This window comes from Vulpes lagopus, chromosome 2, assembly GCF_018345385.1.
Source record: "Vulpes lagopus strain Blue_001 chromosome 2, ASM1834538v1, whole genome shotgun sequence".
NCBI classification, from domain to species: Eukaryota; Metazoa; Chordata; class Mammalia; order Carnivora; family Canidae; genus Vulpes; species Vulpes lagopus.
Window position 1 is genome coordinate 175,145,679 of NC_054825.1, and position 23,523 is coordinate 175,169,201.

At 52.2% G+C, this 23,523-nt stretch overlaps 1 protein-coding gene across 2 annotated transcripts in view; it reads right to left on the reverse strand.

Annotated features, from left to right (window-relative positions):
* Positions 1 to 22,743, reverse strand: part of CHST8 (carbohydrate sulfotransferase 8) — a 129,361-nt gene extending 106,618 nt beyond the window's left edge. The window contains exon 1 of one of the 2 annotated variants that reach the window (XM_041736826.1): positions 22,609 to 22,743. The gene's annotated coding sequence lies outside the window, so the exon portion shown is untranslated. The remainder of the gene's footprint in view (positions 1 to 22,608) is intronic. The other variant, XM_041736835.1, reaches the window with a different exon arrangement.
* Positions 22,744 to 23,523: the final 780 nt, after the last annotated feature.

Sequence of the window (23,523 nt, forward strand, 5' to 3'; positions counted from 1 at the left end):
AAGCATTGAGGAAAAAGAGATGTAGCCAGAGATGCAAAAAAAATTATTAAAATATAAGAATACCATGTGGAATCTTTATGCTAATAAATTTTCAAATCTTGATTAAATGTATGATAGTCTAGGGATGCAGAAGTTATACAAACTGATTTAAGAAGTAGAAAAGCCGACCAGAAAATAAGTGTGGAAAACAATCATCCCCACCCCCAGAGGTGTCGTCCTCAGACAGATTTCACTGGAAAATTTCAAACCTTCAAGGAACAGAAATTTTTCTGTGCTATTTAAAACGTTTCAGAGGATAAAGAAAGGAGGAAAACTTCCTAATTAATTTTATGAATAACGCATAACCTTGGTACCAATACCTGCCAAAGATGAAACCAAAATAAAATCACAGACTAATCTTCCTTGTCACTCTAGATGTAAAATCCTAAATAAAAGATTATGGCCGACATGCACAGCATCCTCCCCCTACAACCACCCCCAGCTCCAAATGCATGGATATGTTGGATAGAACACAATATAAAATAATTAAATACATAATTGAGCTTGAAGGAGAGAAAAGGAAATCTTCAGGTGCAAAAAATGAAGAGATGTGCGAGCTGGAGCCAGAAACTGTCAGCCGGTGCCCCCAGAGACCTTGAGCGACAGATGGCAGACCCCAGAGGCCAGGACAGGGGCGCAAGTGTCAGCAAGAGGCAGGGATCCAGCCTGGGCCCTCGTCCCTCCTGTGACAAGGAGCTGGAGCTGAGGTCCTGCACAAAACTCAGGCTGGAGAAAGCATCCCACTCAGTGAAATGGGGGCTGGAACACTCACCCCATCTGGGAAAATACAAAGAATTGTGGGAGGTCGGCAGTTTCCAGAAAGAAAGGAAGTCCCAAGCTTGCACCATGGCCATGCAAGTCCAAATTTATAATAGTTACGTTGTGTAGACTCCCCACATACAGAAATAATGGGAAAAACGGGTCCCAACTGATGCATCCATGGGATTGTCAGCAGAAACAATTTTCGAAATGTTCTGACGCAACACTTTTACAAGGCACGAAGCACAGAGCTACCATAAAATCCTTTCTTAATATATCACCAATCTTAAATCAGTTGGATAATTTTTGCTTCCCTAGAATATCATATAGAAATTACAATCTAGGGGTGCTTGGATGGTGCAGTCGATTAAGCATCTGACTCTTGGTTTCGGCCCAAGTTATGATCTCAGGGTCCCAGGATCGGGCCCCGTGTCCACCTCTGCACTCAGCATGGAGTCCGCTTAAGATTCGCTTCTGCCTCTGCCCCTCCCCTGCCTCAGATAAATCAACAAAATCTTAAAAAAAAAAAAAAAAAGAAATTATAATCTGCTCAAGGAAATGATTCACCAGAAGGAAACAATCAACTGATAAACAAACAGAAGGACCAGCACTCTATGAACCTGCAATAAAGAAAACCCTGAAAATGATCATGATTACGTTCTAAATTATTAAGTGAGTAAAAGGACTAAAACCAATGAAAGAAGAGGAAACTACTAAAATGCAAAGCCCACAGATCTCAAAAATTGCTATAGGATGTCTAGAAGTAAAACACAGAGGGACTGAAATTCAAAATGCAATACAAGAGTTTAATAACGGATTAGTTAAATGGGGAGATGCAGTGACCAGGAGAGAAACTGGACATAATCACCCAGCACGTACCCATGGAGAACAGGAGACTGAGAGAATAAAATAAGAAGGTCCAAAATGATACTAATAATCATGGAAACTGGCAGCAATGTATCCCCAGGGACTGAAACAAAGTCAGATCCATCTAAAAACTTACAGTACTTTTCGTGTCCATGTAGGGTCTCTGGAGCATTTCAGGGAACACTGGTAACTAAGACTCACAAGGTGCTGACCATATGCCAGGAGCTATTTTTATCACTTTACATACTTAACTCATTTAATGATCACAACAACCTACGAGTTTGATAATGTTATTATGCCCAATTTATGGATGAAAAAGCTGAGAAACAGAGCGTTTAATCACTTGTCCTCCACTATTAAGCACTGAAGGACAGTCAAATCCACGTAGCTACCTCCAGAGTCAGTGTCTTACCCTGCGTGCCAGACTGCCCTTCACACATGGGGCTGGCATTTCAAAGGCTGACAAGGAAAAGACCTATTTGAAGATATGATAACTGAAAACTTTTCAGAACTTGAGACAGCTGTAAGATTCAATGTATAAGCGTCTGACCTCCAAGCAGGGAAAATAAAGTTATATACCTAGACACACCCGAGTGAAGCTGAGGAATAGCAAAGCAAAGAGAAAAATCACAAAAACAACTAAGAGAGAAAGATACTGTCCACAAAGGACTGAAAGACTAACTCCAGGCTCCTCTGATGAGCAGTAGAGACCAGAAAACCATGAACTAGGTCTTCAAAGGACTAAAGAAAACACCTATCACCCCGGAGTTCTAGACCTACCTAAATCAACCATTCAGGGCAAAATCATATGTAAATGAACAAAGTCCAGGAGAGTTTCCACAAGCTTTCCCTGAAAGAACTAAGAAAAGCAGGTATGTGCAGCAGTCGGAAATGGGACCCAGAGAGAAGGATGCAACAAGCAAGAGTGAGCAAAGGACTTGGCAAACAGCCATCAATCCAAATAACCATGAATTGTAAACAATACTGACAGTAATACTGATAAAAAAAAAATTGGGGAGCTTATTAACAATCTAGTGCTAAAATTAAACAAAAGATACACGATGGGAATACGATCAGAACAGGTGTTCCGTCATCATTGTTTGTTTTGGAGGAAGGTAGAAATCTTGGTTTCATTCATACTGTATTAAGCCAACTACGCATATTAAAAATGTGAAAGTAATCTCAGAAAGAATAAAACACAAAATGCGGAACCTCCAAATCAGGAGAGGGAGCAAAATAGGAAAAAAAGAAAATAACAATCAATCCTCCCAAATCAATAGAGGGAGCAAAATAAGAAAAAAGGAAAACACAATCCATATTTTCAAGCAGAAAATATTTTTAAAGATTTTATTTGAATTCCAGTTAGTTAACATACAGTGTAATAGTAATTTCAGGTGTACAGGATCCAACACTTACATACAACAATACTCGATGCTCATCACGGGGTACATCTTAATCCCCATCACCTATTTCACCCATCCCTCCACCTGTCTCCCCCCTGGAAACTATCAGTTAATTCTCTATAATTGAGTCTATTTCTTGGTTTGCCTCTCTTTTTCTCCCTATGCTTGTTTGTTTCTTAACTTCCACATATGAGTGACACCATATGGTATTTGTCTTTCTCTGACTTATTTCACTTAGCATAAACTCTCTAGCTCCATCTACGTCATTGCAAATGGCAAGATTTCATTCTTTTAGACGGCTGAGTAATATTATGTGCATCGACTGATGAATGGATAAATACGATGTGGTATATATATGTGTATTCACAGTGGAATATTACTCAAAAATATTTTTTTATAAAAAAGAAAAAATGATTTTTAAAAAGTAGAAACAAAATAAAATGAAAGAATGCAAATAGACCAATAACCACAAAAAAAAAAGATGAACTTGCTATAAGAGGCCCTTCCAAAGCATGATGCAGAGATGCTGAAAGTCAAGAGATACTAAAAAGGTTTTATTACATAAATAACAAGACAAAGATTGTTTTTATAATAGTACTATAAGGCAAAATAATATACCTTTTAAAAAAATAGAGAGTAAATGTTGATAAGATTACAAAGAAAAATTAGCAAATTCGTAATCATATAGGGAGACTTTAACACATCTGGCTCTGATATTCATAAATTAAGCATCCAAAAAAATTAAGAATATAAAAGATACACCAACAATATAAGTAACAAGATTGAGCTAAAAAGACTGTATAGGGGATCCTTGGGTGGCTTAGCGGTTTGGCGCCTACCTTCCTCCCAGGTAGTAATCCTGGAGTCCCGGGATCAAATCCCACATCGGGCTCCCTGCATGGAGCCTGCTTCTCCCTCTCCCCCCCCCCCTCTCTCTCTCTCCCTTTCTCTCTCTCTCTCTCTCTCTCCCCCCCCCATCTCTCTGTCTCTCATGAATGAATAAATAAAATCTTTTAAAAAATTAAAAAAAAAATAAAATAAAAAGACTGTATATAGATTTTAGATATAGATGATATAGATAGAATTCTGCACCCAACGATTAGAGTTTATATATCATTTCAAATATAACAGGGGAAAAAAGACCATATACCAACCAGGACACAAAGCAGTTCTCGGTTAAAATTAAAGAATCAATAGCATGCAAACCACAATTTCTGACTACAGTGCAATAAAACTGAGAAGTAGAAAAGAAAAAAGCGCTCTGGAAATGTCTAAGAGCCTCAATAATTCATGAATCAAAAAATCACAAAGGAAATTATAAAACTTCTAGCTATAAACAGCAGTATAATAAAATAATTATGTACCCCCAACAAATTAAGATTCATCCAGAAATGTATTACAGAACTGCTCATTAATTAAATTGGGAGAGAAGAAGTCCTTGATTATTTATAAACACAAACGTATATGGGATACTTCGTTTTTTTAAGTTCTAAAAATCTTATCTCATAGACAGCATCATGATTAATGGTGAAACATTAATATCAGGAATAGAACAAGGAAAGCCCGCTGGTATTTAATATTATCCTGGGAACACTTGCCAATTCAAGTAGAAAGGAAAATTGAATAAAAAATATGAATAAATAAAAAAGCAAAAAGGAGTAAATCTTGGGGCCCCCGGGTGGCTCTGTTGGTAAAGCGTCTGACTCTTGATTTCAGTGCAGGTCAGGATCTCAGGGTTGTTGAGATCAAGCCCCCCTTCGGGCTCTGTGCTGGAGGAGGGGGGGAGTCTGTTTGAAATTCTCTCTCTCCCTCTGCCTCTCACCCTCCTCACAGGGGCACAAGCATGTGAGCGCTCCCTCTCTCTCTCTCTCTAAAATAAATAAATCTTTTTAAAATAAAAAAGGGAAGGAAGGAATAAATCTTCATGACCTTTTAGGTTAGGCAGGGCCTTTTCGGACACAATACCAAAGACACAAATAACAAAAGAAAAAAAAAAAGGGTAAGTTGGACTTCATCAGAATTAAAAACTTTTCCCTTGCAAATGATACCATCAAGAAACTGATAATACACAAAATAGGATAAAATACATGCAAACCATATATCTGATCAGGAACTTATACCCAGAATATATAATAAAGAACTCTTACAATGCCATAATTTAAAAAACAAAATTAATTTACACGCAAAAGATCTGAATAGGCATTTTCCAAAGATGTACAAATGACCAATAAGCACATGAAAAGACACTCCACATCACGAGTCATTAGAGAAATGCAAATCAAAACTATAATGAAATCAAATACTAAATGCAAATCACTGACTACTTCGCGCTTTCTACGATGGCTATGAACCAAAGAACAGACAGTAATGAGTATCGCGGAGAGGTGAAGAAATTAGAGCACCCATACACTGCTGGTGGGCATGTAAAATGGTGCAGCCGTTCTGGAAAACAATCTGGCAATTCTTCAACAGGTTAAGCCCAGAGTCATCAAATGACCCAGGGTTTCTGACCCTCTGTTTATATCCAAGAGAAACGAAAACATACATTCACAAAAACCCTGTACACAAATGTGTACCTGGCAGTTTCATTAATAAAAGCCAAAAATCACGAACAACCCAAATGTCTATCGGTGGGTGACGGGATGCAATAAGTGTGGTATATCCATACAACGGAATATTATTCAGCCCTAAAAAAGGAATGACGAACCATTGCAACAGGGATGAACCCGGAAATCATTATGGTAAGTGAAAAACAAGACAGAACAAAAGGACCACCTATTACATGACTTATCTACATGAAATGTTCCAAATAGACACATTTATAGAGACACAACGTAGATTAGGGGTTGCCTAGGACTGGGGGGGGTAAATAGGGAGTGACTGCTAGCATGGACAGGGTTTCTTCTTGTGGTGATGGTTGCACAACTCTGTGAACATAGTGAAAACTACTGAATTATTCACTTTAAATGGGTGAATGGTATGTGACTATATCTCAATAAAGCTGAAGGGGGGCGAGGGGCAGGGTATGGGGAGAGAGAGAGAGAGAGAGAGAGAGAGAGAGAGAGAGAACATCCCAATCCCAGTCCCCGCATTTGCACCTGCTATTCCGCTTTCTTAGCCAATCCCTCTACTTCCACCAACTTCAGTGCTCTCTCTTACCTCCTCCAGGACTTTGTTCCAGCAATTCCCTCTTCTCCCTACAGAATCTCCCACCATCCATTGGATCATTCCCATCAACATAAAAACATCCCATTTCTCCCATCCTAAAAGCTGAAACAGAAACCCCCTCAACCCTTCTTTCCTCAGCAGCAGCCTTCGCATTTCTCTGCTCTGCTTCGTAGCAAAGCATCTTGTTACCCATTTTCTCAACTCTTCCCATGGTCTCATAGCCCCACTTAAATCAAACACTGTTCCCTCCACTCTACCGAAGCCATGCGTCCTAGGGCACACTGCTGCATCCACTGGTCGCCACCAGCACTGACACAGGTGACCAATGGACTCCATGAGGCACTTTCTTCACTTAGCCTCAAGGATGCCAGACTCTCTTGGTTTCTTCCTATCTCATTGGTCACCCTCGGCCTCTGTTCTTGGTCCCTCCTCATCTCCCTGACTTCTTCCTGCTGGAATATTCTAGGTGTCCGCTGTTGGTCTTCTTTTCCTCTCTTTCTACACTCAACTCTTTTACTGACTTCAGTCTTTCTTATGGCTTCAAAAACCATGTGCTGATGACTCTCAAAATTTCTATCTCCAGCTCTAACCTCTCTCCCTAACTCCACACTTGTATATCCAACCAAATATCCAACATCTGCAGTTGTGTGCATGTTGGACATCTCATATACAGTACGTCCCTAACTGAACTTCTGGTCTAAACCCCTCCACAGCCTGCTCTGCCCACTGTCTTTCCCAGCTTGGTTGGGGGTAACTCCATCCTTCCAGGTGCTCAGACTAAAGCTTTCCTTTCTTCACACCCCATCTAATCCATGAGGAAATCCTACTGGCTCTGCCCTTCAAAACTGATCTGGAATCTGACCCACGTTACTGCCGCCATCTTGGCTCGGACCATCATCTCTGATGATGTAAGAATCTCTCAGTTCTTTGCCCCTCGGCATGGGAGCAAGAAGAGTGATCCTCTCAGAACATAATTCAGTCTAGCTCTCCTGAGTTCAACATCTCGCAGTTGTTCCCCACCTCACTGGCAGTGAAGTCGAATTCCTTACCCTGCCCTACAAGGCCCAAATCATTGGCCCTCTCCCCATTCTCTCCCAACCCCACCTCTGTGGCCTCATTCCCAGCTACCCTCACCCTCCCTCTCTTCACTTCTTTGCTGGTCCTTACTCCTGCCTTAAGATCTTCTACTAAGTATCCCCCTGCCTGGCAGATGTTCACCTGGATCAAGATTGCTCAACCTTGGCACTATCACCATTTGGGGCCAGACAATTCTTTGTTGTGGGGACTGCCTTGTGATTGTAGGATGTTCAGCAGCAGCCCTGGTCTATTCCCACCAGATGCCAGTAGCACCCCCCAGGTTCCCCTGGGGCATAACCGCCCCAGGTTGAGAACCACTGGTCTGGATCATCTGCAGGGCCCATGCCAATACTCCCCTCAAATCTCATGTTTGCTCATGTCTCACCTTCTCAGTGGTGCTCACCCTGACCACCCTACTCAATTCTTCCATCTACCCCACTTCATCCCACACTTCTAATCCCCCAACCCTGCTTGGCTCTTCCAAGTAACTATCACATTGGCTTCATGTAAGCTGGGATATTCCTCTGCTTTGTTTCCTGGTATAACCTCAATGCCTAGAACAGCGTCTGGCACACGGTTGGCGCTCACAAAATATTTGTTGAATAAATGGATCACAAGACCCAATACAGCAAAACATAATACATATATTAAAAGGTTAACTCATCCACAAATTTGTCCTCAACTTATCCATAAATGAAACACAATCCCAACACAAATCTCTATGGGATATTATTGGAAACTTGACCCAGTGTTCCTTTAGGGCACCTAAAAGAATTTTTTAAAATGTGATATCACACACGAATAATGGGAAAACACTTGCCCTCTATGACATTAAAAGTGTGTTCATACGATACACTAATTAAAATGGTGGATTCTGAAAAAAAATAAAAATAAAAAAAAATAATAAAATGGTGGATTCTGGACCTAGAACAGGCAGGCTAAACCAGAAGAGTCTAGGAATGGCCCCAGTAAATAGAAAAATTAAGCAAACGATGATGATGGCATTTGAAAAGCAGTCAGCAAAGGGTGAGCGCTCCATAAATGGTGCTGTGATAGTTGGTTGGCCATTTTACACCTGCACTATACGTGCTACGCAGAAATATAGAGGTAGTAACACACGCCTGCGAAGTTGCTCGAAAAGTCTTAGGTGGTTGCCTCTGGGGAGCAGGACTGGGAGACAACGGTGAGGGATGAAGCAGGGAAGTGCTGGGTTTATTCTAAGCCTTTTATCACCTGCCTTTTAAACTACATATATGTATTACTTTGATGAAAATTCAAGTTATTTTAAAAAAGCAATAAGCATGCCCCTCTTTAACCTATCAAGTTGACAAAGATGTAAAAAATGAAGATTCGCTGGTGTGAAAAAGGCACACTCATGCACCGCTGGGTCCTTCTGGAAGGTGATTTGTCGAGAAATATTAAAAGTCTTAAAACCACGCATACCCTTTGAGCCAACAAATCCACTTCTAGAAATTTATCCTGAAGTGACACAAAGGAATACAGCAAGAATGTTCGCTTCAACATTCTTTAAAATTGGAAAACAAAAATGAAAACCACCAAAATGTCCAACAGGGAACTGTTTATATAAATTATGATAAATTCATACGAAGCAATGCTGTGCAGGTGTCAAAAGCGGGATGGAAATAGATCCATTACCCTGGAAAGGCTTCCATGATATATAAAGTGATTAAACAGGTTGTGTGCAGTAGGCATAAAAATTATTGCATTTTTATAAAATGAATATGACTTACGAGTTTATGTATATAAAGAGATATATAAATATAAGATATTCCCTCTCTGTAACAATGTATAGGAACCCCAGACCCAGAAAATGCGCTGAGTAGGTGGTAAGGCTTTTATTTTCTTATTTTTATGAAAAAAATCTTATTTTTAGGGGCAGCCCGGGTGGCTCAGTGGTTGAGCGTCTGCCTTCGGCCCAGGGCATAATCCTGGGGTCCTGGGATCGAGTCCCATGTCAGGCTCCCTGCATGGAGCCTGCTTCTCCCTCTGCCTATGTCTCTGCCTCTCTCTCTCTCTGTGTCTCTCATGAATAAATAAATAAAATCTTTTAAAAAAATCTTATTTGTTCCTCTGCTAAAGCATTTTTGCAGGGGTTTTCTAGGACTTGTGAAGGTGGAGACAGGAATGCTGAGGTGAGGTCCATCAGATGTAGGGTGGCGTCCACATGGTCTCCTGTGCTCCCCTCTTATCCAGAGCTCCAAGCCGAGTGGCCCGACTGGGCAGGTCCAAGTTTACTCAGGGCCCGGCCAGCAGCTGGGTACCCAAGCCCCACCAGCGAGGACCCCCTACCCAGCAGGTGGGGGCAGGTCAGAGGTCACACTTGGGCAGGCCATGGTTGATCACAGCCCAACTCTACAGCCATTGCCTGTGCTCTTGGCAGTTACTGTCCCTCTCCTGGGCTCCGGCCTCACCCTCCAGCCAGGAAACTGTCCTCGCCCATAAGCTCTGGGCTCCCGATTATTTCAGCCCAGAGGCCAGATGCACTTCACAGACAGATTATGTGGTCGGTGTGAGACTTTGATTTTAAATTCTGAATTCGCCTCCATACTCTAAAGGAATAGATTTCATGCAAAAATTTGCCTGTTCTTGAGTATTCGACTATCTGGTCACCCTGGGCCCCCATCCTTCCCGGCTGGGGCAGCTGGAGCCGAGTTCTGAGTTCTGCGGCTCCCTTCCAAGGGGTAAGGCTCCCGGCGTCCCAGACCACTTTTCCTTGTTGCCCTGGGTCCTGGCCGCAGCAGGGGCTGAATCTTCCATCCGGGCTGCTCCAGGTCTGGGCTGCCTCCCCTCTCTGCCCACCTTACCAGGCCCCTCCTCCCTCCCACCGAGTGGGGGAACCCATGTCCACAGCCCAGTGTCCTCAGCCTCCCCCATACTACCCTGCACTTTGGGGACATGGGATTTTCACATCAAGGAAAATCCCTCCAAGTCTGCCCCCTGCTCAGTCAGGTGGTTTGGGGGAGTCAGATCCCGGGGAGCCTTTTGGCTGCTGCTCAAACCCTCCCCAGGGGACCAGGACCAGGACCAAGGCCCAGTCAGTGCCTCATGCAGTCCTGGGTTCAAGAAGGAGCCACAGGACAGAAAGAACGATCCTGGTCCCTGGGGACTCTGATGCCAGCAGAAGAGACTCACCCAGCAGACACTTGGTATGGGAAATCCGAAATCCCAAAGAGCCCAGTGGGGTGAGTCCTGGGGGGGGGGGGGGCTTCTTGGGAGACCCCTGTGAGGAAGTGAGGGGGCAGGAGGGGGCAAAGGGAAGTGCAGCGAGGCCTCAGGGGTCCTGCAGGGCGCTCTGAAGCTGGGGGGACCCAGGGGGGATGTAACCCTAGGCAGGAGCCCCCTACCCCCACCCCCAGGGTACGGCTGGGAGAGACAGATTTTCCCAGCAGCCCCCAGGGTGGTCAGGCAGGGCCAGAAGGCTGCCCCACGGGAAAGGCCAGGAGGTCTCCCACGGGCCCGCTCTCTCCCCAAAGGCCTCGCAGGACAGGGCCAGAGACTCGAGACAGGAGAGTGCACTGAAAATTCAGTCACATCCCCGGCATTTATTTGAAACAGAACATTAATTCTGACTGTCATTAGAGTCCATTTCAATTCTGTAATAACATAAAAAGTTAAGAGTCTAATTTATTCATACAAATCTTGTTAGCATCCAATTTCCACATAATGTAACATATTCCTTAAAAAGCTGACAAAGCAGGAGAAATTAAAAACGTAAAAAAAAAAAAAAAAAAAGAACCATCCACGGGTGCTCATTGCCACAGAGCCAAAGGTGAGGACGGGGAGGGCAGGGTGGCCCCAGAAAGGGCTGGAAGCTCGGAACAAGCCTGCGCAGGCTGCAGCCTGGGAAGGAGCTGGGGCTGCCGCCCACCACATCCGCCGCCGGGGGGCCCAGGCAGTGGGGCTCCCCCTCTCCCCTCCCTGCCCAGCTCCTGCCCCGGGCCTGCAGGCTCCCCAGACAGCTGCCCAGCACCTTCCCCAGCACACCCGTCCTCCGGAGCCCGTAACTCCTCTTAATTACACGTCTGCGGTGTTTGCATTAGATGGTTGTCACCCTGTAATTCACCCGTGCACGGGTTTTAATTGTGCATTAATCTTTCCTACACGCCACTCCTCTGCTAGAATCTGTAACAGCAGCACTTTGGGCCATTTTGTTTATTCCCCAACCAAAAATAGCTGATGACTGTAGAGGCAGAGTGGCCCTCCCCTGCCTTTCCGGGATTACCTGCTGGGGGCGGGGGCTGGAGGGCGGCTCCTGGCACCTGCAGGCTGCCCTTAAACACAATATTGGCCTGTTTGGTGGCTGACATCCATCTCGGAGGAAAGGTCACGAGCAAACAAGCGATCTTCCAATCACCTGCCACGGGCTCCCCGCTCACATCCTTTCTCTCCAGCTCCAGGCTGCTGGGTGCTGGGAGCGCCCTGGGGACGGGTCTCACGAGGGGGGGGGGGTGGACCGCGATGTGGGAACCTAAGGAATCCACCAGCGTGGAGGTTCCAAGGTCACTTGGAGAACCACGAAGGAGAACTATAAATTACAAAGCCCTGGATGGCTGCCAGGGCCCCAGGAAGCTACATTTAGCATATCATTCTCGCAGCAGCAGCAGGAGGAAGGCTCAGCTCCCTTTCCGAAGGAATTTGAATGGAATTTGTTACAAGAACATTGTGATTGAAATATCACCAATTGGCTTTTCACGACAACTCAGCAATAGATTGCAGTTGCGATGGGTGTGTGTGTGCGTGTGCGTGTGCGTGTGCGCGCGCGGGTGCTGGGGGGTAGCTGTTGTGCTCTCCAGCTGGCCGAGGTCCATACAATATTTATGAAATCCAGATGAAGCCCTACACTGGCAATGAGCTGATATCATAACACAGATTTCAAAAACGTCTTGACATTTGCCCAAGATCAAATTTCCCCTTGCGAAAACCCACGAGGCCCTGCGCTGACGGCGCGCGCACCACGCAGCCCCCTCCTCCCCGCAACCTGAGTCCCCGCAATCGGCGCTGGGCTGGGAGGCCCTGGGGTGCACAGTGGCCGAGGACCCCCCCCACACACAACACACACACACCCGCCGCCACGTCCACTTCTCCTTTGTGGAAAACCCGAGCGGTGGCTCTCAGGGGTGAAAGACAGGAGTTTCGGCAATTTTTTATTGTTAAGCCCTTTGCAACGAGCAAAACCGAGCTCGCTGATCTCCTTCTTGACGAGGCTCTGACACGTATGTGGACCAGGAGAGCCGGGCGGCGATCATCCGTCACGCACCGGCCCCGGGAAACAAAAATGAAAACAGGAGATGTACTTCCTTGGGGCCACAGATCTCACTTAGGTGCAACCTTCGATTCATCAGGAGACGCCAGGAGGAGGAACGTCATCAGCCTTCCCGAGGCCTGGTTACAGGCTATTTCCAAAGTCGTCCCTAAGGGCAGCCTCCACCCCAAAGGGCTCCTCCTGGGGGATCTCTCCCCTTGCTCCCCTTGCTCCCCTCGTTCTCCGTGGCTTTTGGAGACAAAGGCTCCCCACCTCCTGGTCCCCGCAGTGGTGAAATACTGCCCGGGAATTATTGCCTGCGATCCGGGCCTGAAGTCCCCGGAGATTGTTTATGAGTAAAAGGCAAAGATTTAGTTTCTGATAAACACTTCATAGCGCACATCCTGCGAGAAGCAGCCCACTTGCCAAGCACGCATCTTTACGAGCTGTCCGCCTGTAAACCTCGCGCGGAAGGTCCCTGCTTAATGTTGGTTTGGCAGTAAATTGGCGCGATGCACGGGTCTGCTGCATCAAATTAGCATCGACCCATAAAACGCTACTGAATGATTCTTCAAATCTGCCAAGTCTTCAAATCAATTTTGGAGAAAGCGTCAAGGGTTTTTGGTTTGGTTTTTTGTTTTTTTTTTTTTTTTTTTTTTGGGAAACTTTGATAAACCTTTCATATTAGTTATCACAGAAGAGCATAAACCTTTCTGTCTTTCCACCAAAGGGGAAAAAAAAAAAAAGGTGTTGTTTTTTTCCCAAACTGCTTTTAGCTCTTCCATTTTGCACACCCGCCTCCACACCACATAAACAATGTGCGTGTGTCATGGATTCTTTGTTGCCCTATTTAAAGTGAATGGTTACGCTGGCCCACAGGGTCCGTGGTGGCCGGTGATCCCACTGTTTGGAGAGAATTTCTACTGGCACCAGGATAAAGTTCTCACTCTTGGCCTTTGAGGTGTAGTCCCCAGTTCACCTCCTCCAGGAAGCCTTCCATAACTCGCCAATGAACTCTGATCGTCGCTCTGTGCCTGTGTGTTAGGTCAACTAGACTACGTTCCCGTGGGGGCTCAGCGCACTTCCTTCCCCGAGAACTTCCTTCCCTGGGACCCTCAGGGGTGGGGGGCTCACCCTGACAGTCCATGAGGTGTCATCTTTCCCTCCCCACCTTCGAGGGCCAGCCCCTTCACACAGCCCCCCTGCAGATGCCCCAGCCAGAATCCCTTGTTCTTACCCTTCAACCTCAGAGATCTCGGCCACCCTAGCCATCCTCTGCTGGTGGCACCTGATTTGTGTGTGAATCTGCCTCTCTGGGGGCAATGGCTGGGTCTCAAAGCCACACTGAGAACAGAACCTTGATTTGAACCCCCAGGGTCTGACCCTGAGCTCTCATCCCCCGGGCCATGCTGCTTTCCACGGAATATGTCAGATTTGAGGAGAAAGGGAACGAGCCACACCAAAGAAAGGAGGCCCTATCCCATTCTGATGGGAACCACTCCTGTGATGGGGAGGAGTGGGTGAGGTGGTCCCAGACATGGCCCTCCTGCCTTCACCTGACTCAGGGGCGTGTCGTCCGTGAAACGGTGGCACAGAAAAGCAGAGGACACTGCCCGGCGCAGGGATGGAGTGCATTCGGGGGCGCCTTCAGGCTTCTCCAGAGGGACCCGATGACAGAGAAGCCCATCAGAGAGAAGGTCACCCAGGAGTTGTTCCTAAAAGGCCAATGCCTGGAGCTCTGGGGGTGAACATGGTTCTGGGGGCACCAGCCCCAGAGCCTAGGGCCTAGGACCCAAAGGCCTTGGTCAGAAGCTGGTTTTGAAGATGCAGAAGTCATCTACAGGGACAGAGCACCAGGACAGGACACCCTCCAAGGCCCGAGAGCCCGGCTTCCAGAGCCTTCCCCATAGCGGACCAGGCTGCTGACAAATCCCCATCCAGACAGCTGGGCTGGGAGGGCAGAGCTCAAAGGGGAAGGTTGGTCTTCTGCTCCTCCGTTCGGTGGGCACTCCCGGGGCCCCGCTCTGTGCCAGGACTGTCGTAGATACCGGGACACAGCAGTGAACAGAATGGACAGGGCGGTCACGCTCATGGAACGTGTGACGGGAAAGAAAGATGAGCCACAGAGAGACGGACGCATGGCAAGGATTCATTCGGTGACTGGCGGCTGGGGCAGGGGCCCCGTGCCCACGTCTCCAACACCTCCCAGGGTGATTCTGAGGACAGTGCCTGGGACCCCAGTCTCATCGAGAGAAACACCTGTCCACTCCACCCATGGCACTCCAACGGGCGGATTCAGATCCACGCCGAGGAGGGAATCGCCAGCACTCCCAGACATTTAAGATACCCACAATTTAGAGACAGGAAGTGGGAAGTGAATCTTCAAATTTGTTGAATACTGTTGTCAACTTCAACATATCCTCAGCAAAAAAATAAAATAAAATAAACTGTATTAGTCATCTGGGAAATGAAATTAAAACTACAGCACTACCTCTACACGCTCACGGAATGGCTAAAGTGAAAACCACCGACCACGTGAACTATCAACACGGATGCAGAGCAACGGGAACTCACGTTTAACTGGTGTCGGTGCGGGGGACTTAATAAATAGACAACGGCCAGCACCTCCACAGGGTGACCCTCTGCACCTCCCAAGACCCAGCAATTCTCCTCGGGGAATATGTTCATTAAAAAGTGTCCCAGACACTTGATGAGATGAGCAGTGGGTGTTAGACTGTATGTTGGCAAATCGAACTTAAATAAAAACAAACATACTTGTAAAAATAATAAAAATAATAAAAATGAAAAATAAAGCTCAGCATCCTCATAATGGTGATAATAATACGTACCTACACCAACCACAGGTATTAATATAAGGGTTAAGTCAAAGAGACTTAAAGCTCTTACGTACTGAGCACTCAATAAATGGCTATCGCTATCAAAATTTTTTTAAAAAATGAAATTAAAAACAGTGCCCAAGAGATACGTGCAGGAACATGCACAGCAGCACTGTTCATAACGACCCAAAACTCTGAGCAACCCCAATGTCGATCAACTGGAGAATGGGTGAATAATTTGGGGTATATTCACACAGTGGAATCCCACACAAGTGCAAAAATGAACAAACGACACAGGTGAATCTCAACAAACGTGACGGCAAGCCAGACCCCAAAGTGTACAGACTTTTGCTTCCAGTTCCATCAAGTCTTAAAATGAGGACAACCAATCAGTGCCATTCCAAGTGAGGGCAGCAGGTACCCGTGGTGGAGGGGAAGGGCCTGGGAGGGGACCCAGGGTCCTCTGGGACTCTGGTCATGTGCAGATTCCGGCTCTGGTGCCAGCACAGAGGTGTGTGTGGCTTGCGGATTTTCACGGCGCGGCGCACACAGCCTTGGTGTGCATACTGTACTTGGAATAGAAAGTTCTCGAACATACTGAACTCAGGATGGGGAAAAGGCATGGACGGGAACCTGCCTGGGAAGGGCGAGACCCAAGGGGGCACAAGCCAGTGGGGCCACATGCCCCCTAAGCCTTTGTCACATGACCAGGCAAGGCCCCAATCAACGTGCTTCCTCACACCCAAGATACAAAAGGACTCGCTAAGCTTCCGCTGGCCACTGTGACGTAGATTCTCTTGTCCCCATTTTACAGATGAGGAAACTGAGCCTCTGGCCCACATGGTGACCAAGTGGTGACACTGGGATTTGAACCCACGCGGTCGGACCGCAGGTGCTGGCTTCATTCAGCTGCGTGGGGTGGGTCGAGGGGCGGAGATGGTCGCCACGGCTGCCCATGGACACTTGAACTCACGGCCGAGGAGCTAAGAGATAAATAAGAGGCCCAGACTGTGCTTTCACTGGGATGAATGGACGTTACACGTGCAGATGACGCCAACCCTCGAGAAATGAGATAACATCAGGGGGCAAGGAGGCGGCCGCTGTGCGGGGCGGTGAGGTGGCAGTGACCATGGGGGAGGGGACACCCACATCCACACGGTTCCCAGGCCGGCCGCAGCCTCTGCGGGAGAGGTTGGAATGCGGAGTGGGAAAGCCGAGGGAGCTTGGAAGGGACACTGGTCTCGGAAGCAGCATCCTGACTGGACCCAGAAGGATACCAAGGGAAGGGGTTGAAGACAGTGCTCCTGGTGAAGGAGAAGGGGCCCCGACAGGCTGGCTGCATCACCCTCCTGCTCCACCAGTGTAGACGGAGGACTGCTTTGAGCACTGGCTCCAACACTCCACACAGGCAGTTTGCATAATGCAACGGCTTGGCCAGTGTAGACAGACTGCCTGAATGGGGTGCAGAGCTCAACCAGGATAAACAAGCTGCCTGCATCCCCAGCTGAGCTCAGCGGGTACAGATGGACGGCACTGCACGCCGGGCTCACCCCCCTCAGCTCTGGGAGCCGGGGCCAGGGTCCGTGGGGCAGGGCTTGGGAGAGCCCAGGCACAGCGGAGGTGCCCGAAGCCGCCAAGACTTGGAGGGCTCTGAACCTGGTACCAAGTCCCGCGGGGAGTGGGGCCGGCCCCGACTAGATGGGAAGTCCCAGGGCTCACACCCTTGACTCAGCCAGGATAGACAGACCACCTGCAGCATGCACTGGCTCAGCTAGTGTAGGCAGAGTGCCTGCATCACCCACTGGCTCCAGCAGTGTAGACAGACCGCAAAGTTCGGCTCACCCTGCCTGCCAGCAGCAATCACGGAGTCCTTCTCCCGAGCTCATCACGACCCAGACTGCCAGAGAGAGAGAGAGCACTACCTGCATGAGCACTGAAATCTGCTTGCACGTTCGCTCGGCCTCCTCTGGGCCTGGCAGGCGGCGCACGCACGGAAGGACGGCAGCCAGTATTTGCTGGGCGCCTGGGGTGCTCCCCTCAGGAGCACAGGAAGCAAAGCCCCCACAACTCAGGCCTGGAGGAGGGTCTCGGCGCTCACAGGCTTAGGCAGATGGGTCTTGTCCAGGGAGATGAGTCAGCCCCCAAAAAGAAGCATCCTTGAGGGTTGGGGGATGACTAGCCTGCCAAGTGTGAGTCAACCTGAACTAGGGGCTGCTGGCAGAGGGCTCTCCTGTGTCAACTCCCCACCGGTGAGCACCTGGGCACGGCTGGTGGCCTGTGGCAGTGAGGCAGCAGCCAGAGTACAAAAGGGGGGCCAGTCTGGTGAGGCCGCCCTCCAAGCAGAGGGTCCAAGTGCTGCAGGAATCAGCTCCCGAAACACCCGGAGCCAGAGGAGTCATCTGTACCTCCAAGCATCCTCTCCTTGGCTCTCATCCCTCCCGTCCCCGAGTCTGGCCCGGCCAGGAAGCAGCTGGCTCAGGCCCAGGCAGAGTGAGGACAAGGTGACAGCGACCTGGGCTGTTGCTTGCAGCTCAGCGGCCGCTCGGCTCAGGGCCCACAGCCAGGAGCGTGGGCACAACGGGAAGCGGGGTGACTCACAGACCCGCTCCCCCCCACCCCAGCTCTGCAAGACAAGTTGACGTCTGTGGGGATGCCGAGCTGAGCTGCAGCCGGCCACAGGGAACATCCCGGGGAACTGGGGAGCTGTGAGGCTGGCGGGGGCATGGGGAGCCCCCAGCAGAGGGCAGGAGCAGGTGCAGACGGGGGGAGGGTGGGGGGCTGGAGTGAGGGAAGGCCATAGGAGAGTTGTTCTTTCTGGCCCGGGCCAGCTGCCAGGTCAGGTACAAGTGGTGGCAGGTGAAGGACCTCCCAGGGCCCCAGGAAGCTAAGCGGAGGACACCCAGGCCAAGGCCACGTCTGGCCAGCAGCCCTGCGTGCAACCCGCCCCAGAGGAGAGTGGGCATCCGAGCGGCCTGCCCCTCCTTGGGACCCCCGCCTCCTTCCTGCAGGATTCCCGCAGCCCCCTCCTCACTGGGCTCCCTCCTCTGCAGCAGCTGGTGGGGTCAAGTCCTAAGCTTCTCCTCGGCCCTCGAGGCCCTATATGGCCGGGCTCTGGCGGTGTCTCCACTGCAGCAGTCCCTCCACTCTGCCGGCCACACGGGCCCTCCGCGCTCCCCCCGTTGGCACACCGTGCCAGGCTAGCTCGACCCCTCCCTCTGTCCGCCCCACTCCTTGCTTCTTGGTTCCAGGGCTCTTCCTTCAGACCTTCTCAGGGAGGCCCTCCTGACCCTCAGTCCAGGTGGGGGGACTTCGCGATGCATCTCAGAACCACCCGGATGTCTCTCTCTTCCGTGGGCTCATCACAGCCCAGGAATGGGCAGCACTGGGTATCTGGTGACGGTGTCGTGTGGCACAGCAGGAATCGGGGAGAGCGAAAGCAGTGACAGGAGAACTGCTCCCTACGAGGAGCAGGGGCCACTCTGAGTTGTGTTGACTTTCTGTCCCCAGCGCCCGGCACAGAGACAGACACCTAGTGCCTGCTGCGCGAACATCCACGCACACAGCAGAATGCGGGACAGCCGCAGCGCGTCTGATGACGGGAACGTGGCCTGGAGTCGTCTGGCTCCAGGTTTCAATGTTGACAACCTTCATTTAGTTCAAATAACTGTTGCTCGCCAGGGCCACCTCCAGCCGTGGCCTGGCAGAGACGGGGAGCCTTGCCCGCGGTCCCCAGCAGCAAAAAAGCCTCCAAGGTGGGGAGCGGCAGTGGGGAGACCCAGGCCCCTGCCGGCACCCAGACGCTCTCCGACTTCCCTCCGACTTCCCGGAAGGTGGCTTTCGAGATGGAATCAGGGTTGCTTCTTGCTGTCGGCCCACCTGGACCCAGGCTTCCCCAGGCTTCCCCGTTCTGCCCAGGGCCGAGGCTGCATCGGGGCCAGCAGGTGCACGCTGCCGCCCCCGATCACCAATGACCGGTCGTTTTGTACAGGGTAAAAGCCACAAGTTTTTCCCACAACCGATCTGTTAAGTCTCATCCTCTGCCCCGCTGATTTACCCACCACGGGGTCACACACCTTCTAGCTGGGAAGAAATGACATGGAAAAAAAAAAGAAAGAAAGAAAGAAATGACATGGCATCTCCCGTGTGCTCCGCCACCTGAGTTAACGCAGCCCTGTCCCCTGGTTGGTTGAACCCAGGGGTTCTCTCTGCCCGTGGCCAGCCTTTGCCCAGGAGGGAGGGACCACAGCCGCTCTGGAGTCAGACCAGTCCTGGCCATGACTCCACAGATAGTGCCACGGAGCCTACGTCCCCCTGCTGTCACCGCACAGGCTGGCCGCTCCCAGCAAACTTCCTGAGCTCCAGGACACCATCACCTGCACTCACATCCAGAGCAGCAGCCTTGATTTTTTTTTTTTTTTAATTTCTCACCGTCCCACAGCAGGGCCACATTGATCTCGCTGGGCCAGCACGACATGGATCTTCCGTTGCTAACTCATTACCTTCTGATTAGCTGGAAGGCCGGGCCCTCGTCTCACAGTGTTTACTGGCTCTGACGGCCACAGTTGTTCACGAAGGCGCGGCCACATGCTGGGTCCACTTTCCTGCCCACAGGCTCCCTCCCTGCCCCACGTGTCTCCCACGTGGCTGCCACATGCAGGAGAATCAGGGAGATGCAGCAGGGGCGGGTGACTGCAGACATCCCCCCCTCCAAGCCAGGCAGCAGGCCGAGAAGGGGGCCACACCTTCACAAGACTCCAGCGACCCCCCCCCCACAGGTGCCTCCAACCAGATGCATCAGCAAATCACCATAAAAGCTTTGAGCGCCCATCATTCGATCAGCAAAACCACAAAGAAGCCTATCAGGTCGCCGCTGGCACAAACTCTTGAGTGAAGAACAGAGGAGCAGTCTGCAGGGCGTTTCCAATCCAGAGACTCTCTGCCGGTCCACCTTCTAGGTGGATCCAAGACAAATCCTGCAAGGAGCCCACCAGCACGCTTTCCCAACGACCATATGGCAAAAAAAAAAAAAAAAAAAAAGTAGCCACCGAACTTTCCCAGACTTATTAGCTTACATAAACAGACATTTGAATAAATGTTTAAAAAATGAAATTCCCTTGATACCCTGTAATCAGTAAATGTTCATTATGGAAACAGCAAATATGCATGAAATTTCCCAAGTGGTATTCTGGCTACAAGATTAAAAAGGCATCTCCAACAGCAGGCTGAGTTACAAAGCATCCTCCTCCGGTCACAATCCGGGAAAGCTGTGCCAAGCCCAGGAGGTCAGACAAGCCTGCTCCTCGCGCAGCCGGAGCCAGTGAAAATCAGCCTGTGCTCCTTTGGGCCGCTGTCGTGGCATCTTCTAAATGAGCCCCCACATCAGCTGGTTGATGTCTCTCTATAAATAATTAATCCTTGACCTTGTTTTAAGAAAGCCCTGACTTTTTAATTTGGGGTCTTTTTAAGAAATCAATACCAGGGGAACATAATTCACTCTGTGGCGTCTGATTCCGAGTAAATAAATAAATAAGCTGTGTCATCGGTATGTCTCAGGGTGAATGGGCTGGGCAGCGGGATGGGGCCTGACTCGGCGGCTGTGTTCAAGCGCTATTAAATTATTGATCATCCTAAGAGACTCAACCTCTCAGGGTCTGCGTTTTGTTCCTCCCGTGGGTCATTTCACAGAGGCAAGGCAGATGAAGGCTCTGAAGTGTTGTTTCCACTCCCGGTGAGGGGTCCTCAGCCCCCCTGTCCTGCCACATGTGGTGGCCTGTCTGGATGTTTTAAAAGGGTGTCCTACAGGGAGCAGAATGTCACCTCTTCCTGCAGCCTGTCTACCTTGCTTTTGGGACAGGGACAGAGGGTGGGCAGGAGAGACCATGACAGATGGGAAATTTTTATTTTTTAAGGTTTTATTCATTCCTAACAGACACAGAGAGAGAGAGAGAGAGAGAGAGGCAGAGACACAGGCAGAGGGAGAAGCAGGCTCCATGCGGGGAGGCTGATGCGGGTCTCGATCCCCGGACCCCAGGATCACGAGGGCAGCCCCAGGAGCTGGAGGCAGACCATCAGCCTCTGAGCCACCCAGAGGCCTCCTCTAGGGCGGGACTGAGAAAAGTTCTGCACCCACTGGCCAGGGTCAAGGTGAAGTCGGATGTGAGAGGTTCCCCAAAGAAGGTGGGCTTGGCGGTGCAGCTGGTGAGCATCCCGGAGAAGAGGAAGGGCCGGGGTGCCCCTGCCCCTGCCCCTGCCCCTGCCCCCGCCGCCTCTCCCTGGCGCCCTCCACTCAACCGCCTCCCGCCCCGGCCCGCGCCGCCCGCGCCCGTCACTGCGCAGGGGCCGACTGGGAGGCGCCCCGGGACCCGGGACCCGGGACCCGGGACCCACCCCACAGCCCAGACCGCGGAAGGCCGGAGCCCCGGGGCCGGCCCCTACCTCTCGGTTGCAACGGCCGGGCAGCGAGTGTAGCCGGCCGAGGGCGCCGTGCGGCCGCCGCTCCGGGTCGGGGTGGGGGTCGGGGAGGGGTCGGGGCCCGGGACCAGAGGCGCCGCGCACGTTAGGGCTGCGGGAGGCCGGCGCCTGGAGGGGGAGGCCGTGCGCCCCGGCGCCAGCACCCGCCCCCCAACCGGCCACGCAGCCTCTCCCGGCCTCAGCTGCAAGCAGGCGGCGGGCCCCCCGCCCCCAGTCCCCGTCCCCGTCCCCCGCCGCCTCCCGCGCTCCCGGACGCCCGCACGCTCGCCTGGAGCGCAGAGCAGGCCGGTGCCCTGGGGGCCGCGGGGCGATGGGGGGCGGGGCGGGGCGCGGCCGGGCGCGGGGCACCTGGGGCGCTCGGTGGGGAGCCCCGGGCCTGCGCCCCCCCCCCGCCGGGAGCGAGCGGAGCACCGCGGGGACCCGGGAGCCCGCCGGTGGCGGCGCAGAGACGCGCGGAGCGAGTGGGAGCCGAGGAGCCAAAGTCTAATTGAAGTTCCCGCTCCCGGAGCCGGTCCCCAAAGCGCGGCCGCGGCGGAACCCCGCGCGCCCTCCCTCCGCCGCGGCTTCGGGCGCCCGAGCGGGGAGGAGCCGGCGCCGGGACGCAGTGCAGCGCGGGTCCCCCGGGAGCCTCGGGCGCCCTTCGCGGCCGGGAGCCCGCGCCGGGCGGGGGCGGGGCGGGGCGGGGCGGGCGGGGCCGGGGCCGGGCGGGGGCGCAGCCACTTACCTGGCGCCGCCGGCGCGCGCGGGGCCGCGGGCGCCTCCAGCCCGGGCTCGGTCCTGCGCGGCGAGGCGTCCGCTGCCGGGAGCCCTGCGGCCCGGGCCCGGGGCCTCCTCCCGCTCCTCCCGCTCCGGGCGCGGCGGGCGCGGTGGGCGAGGCGGGCGGCGCGGGCCGGCGGCCGGAGCGCGCAGCAGAGGGCGCGGGGAGGGTGCGGCGGCGCTGCCTCCGCGGGCCCGCCCGCCCCGCCCCGCCGCGCCCCGCCCGGCCCCGCCCGGCCCCGCCGCGCTCCTCTCCGCGCCTCCCCCGGAGCCGGCGGGCGCGCCGGGAAGGCTCCCAGCGAAGTGCGAGCGGAGCCTCCGGCGAGGCTGCAAATAACGCCGCGCCCGCCCGGCGCCCCGCCCCCGGCCTGGGCCCGCCCCGCGGCGGGGGTGGGGGTGGGGTGGGGGTGGGGGTGGGGGCGGGGCGGGGGTCACCGCCGCGATCCGCGGGCCCTCCCGGGAGCTCGCGGGCGCCGCCCCCACGCGCGCTCTGCGGCCCGGGCGGCCCCCCCCAGGGACCGCGCGCTCCGGGGGAGCCGCCGCTGGGCGCGGTCCGCGGCCGCGGGGGCGGGGCGGGCGGGGGCGGCCTCCCCGAGCGCGCGGCTCCCGGCTCCCGGCTCCCGGCTCCCGGCTCCCGGCTCCCGGCTCCCCCGCTCGGGGGGCGCACGCCGGCGCCGACCCGGGAAAACGACTGGGCGTCCCCGGAGCGGGCGGGGAGCGCGGCCGGGCAGGGGCGCGCTCAGGACCCCACGCGGCGGGGGCGCGGGCGGGTGAGACGCGGAGGGTGGACCCCTCGGAGCGCCCTGGGGCGGGGGGGGCCCGGGCTGCGGCCTCAGCGGACTTTGCTCTAGGGCTTGGGCAGGTGTCTGCACCCGCTCCCACG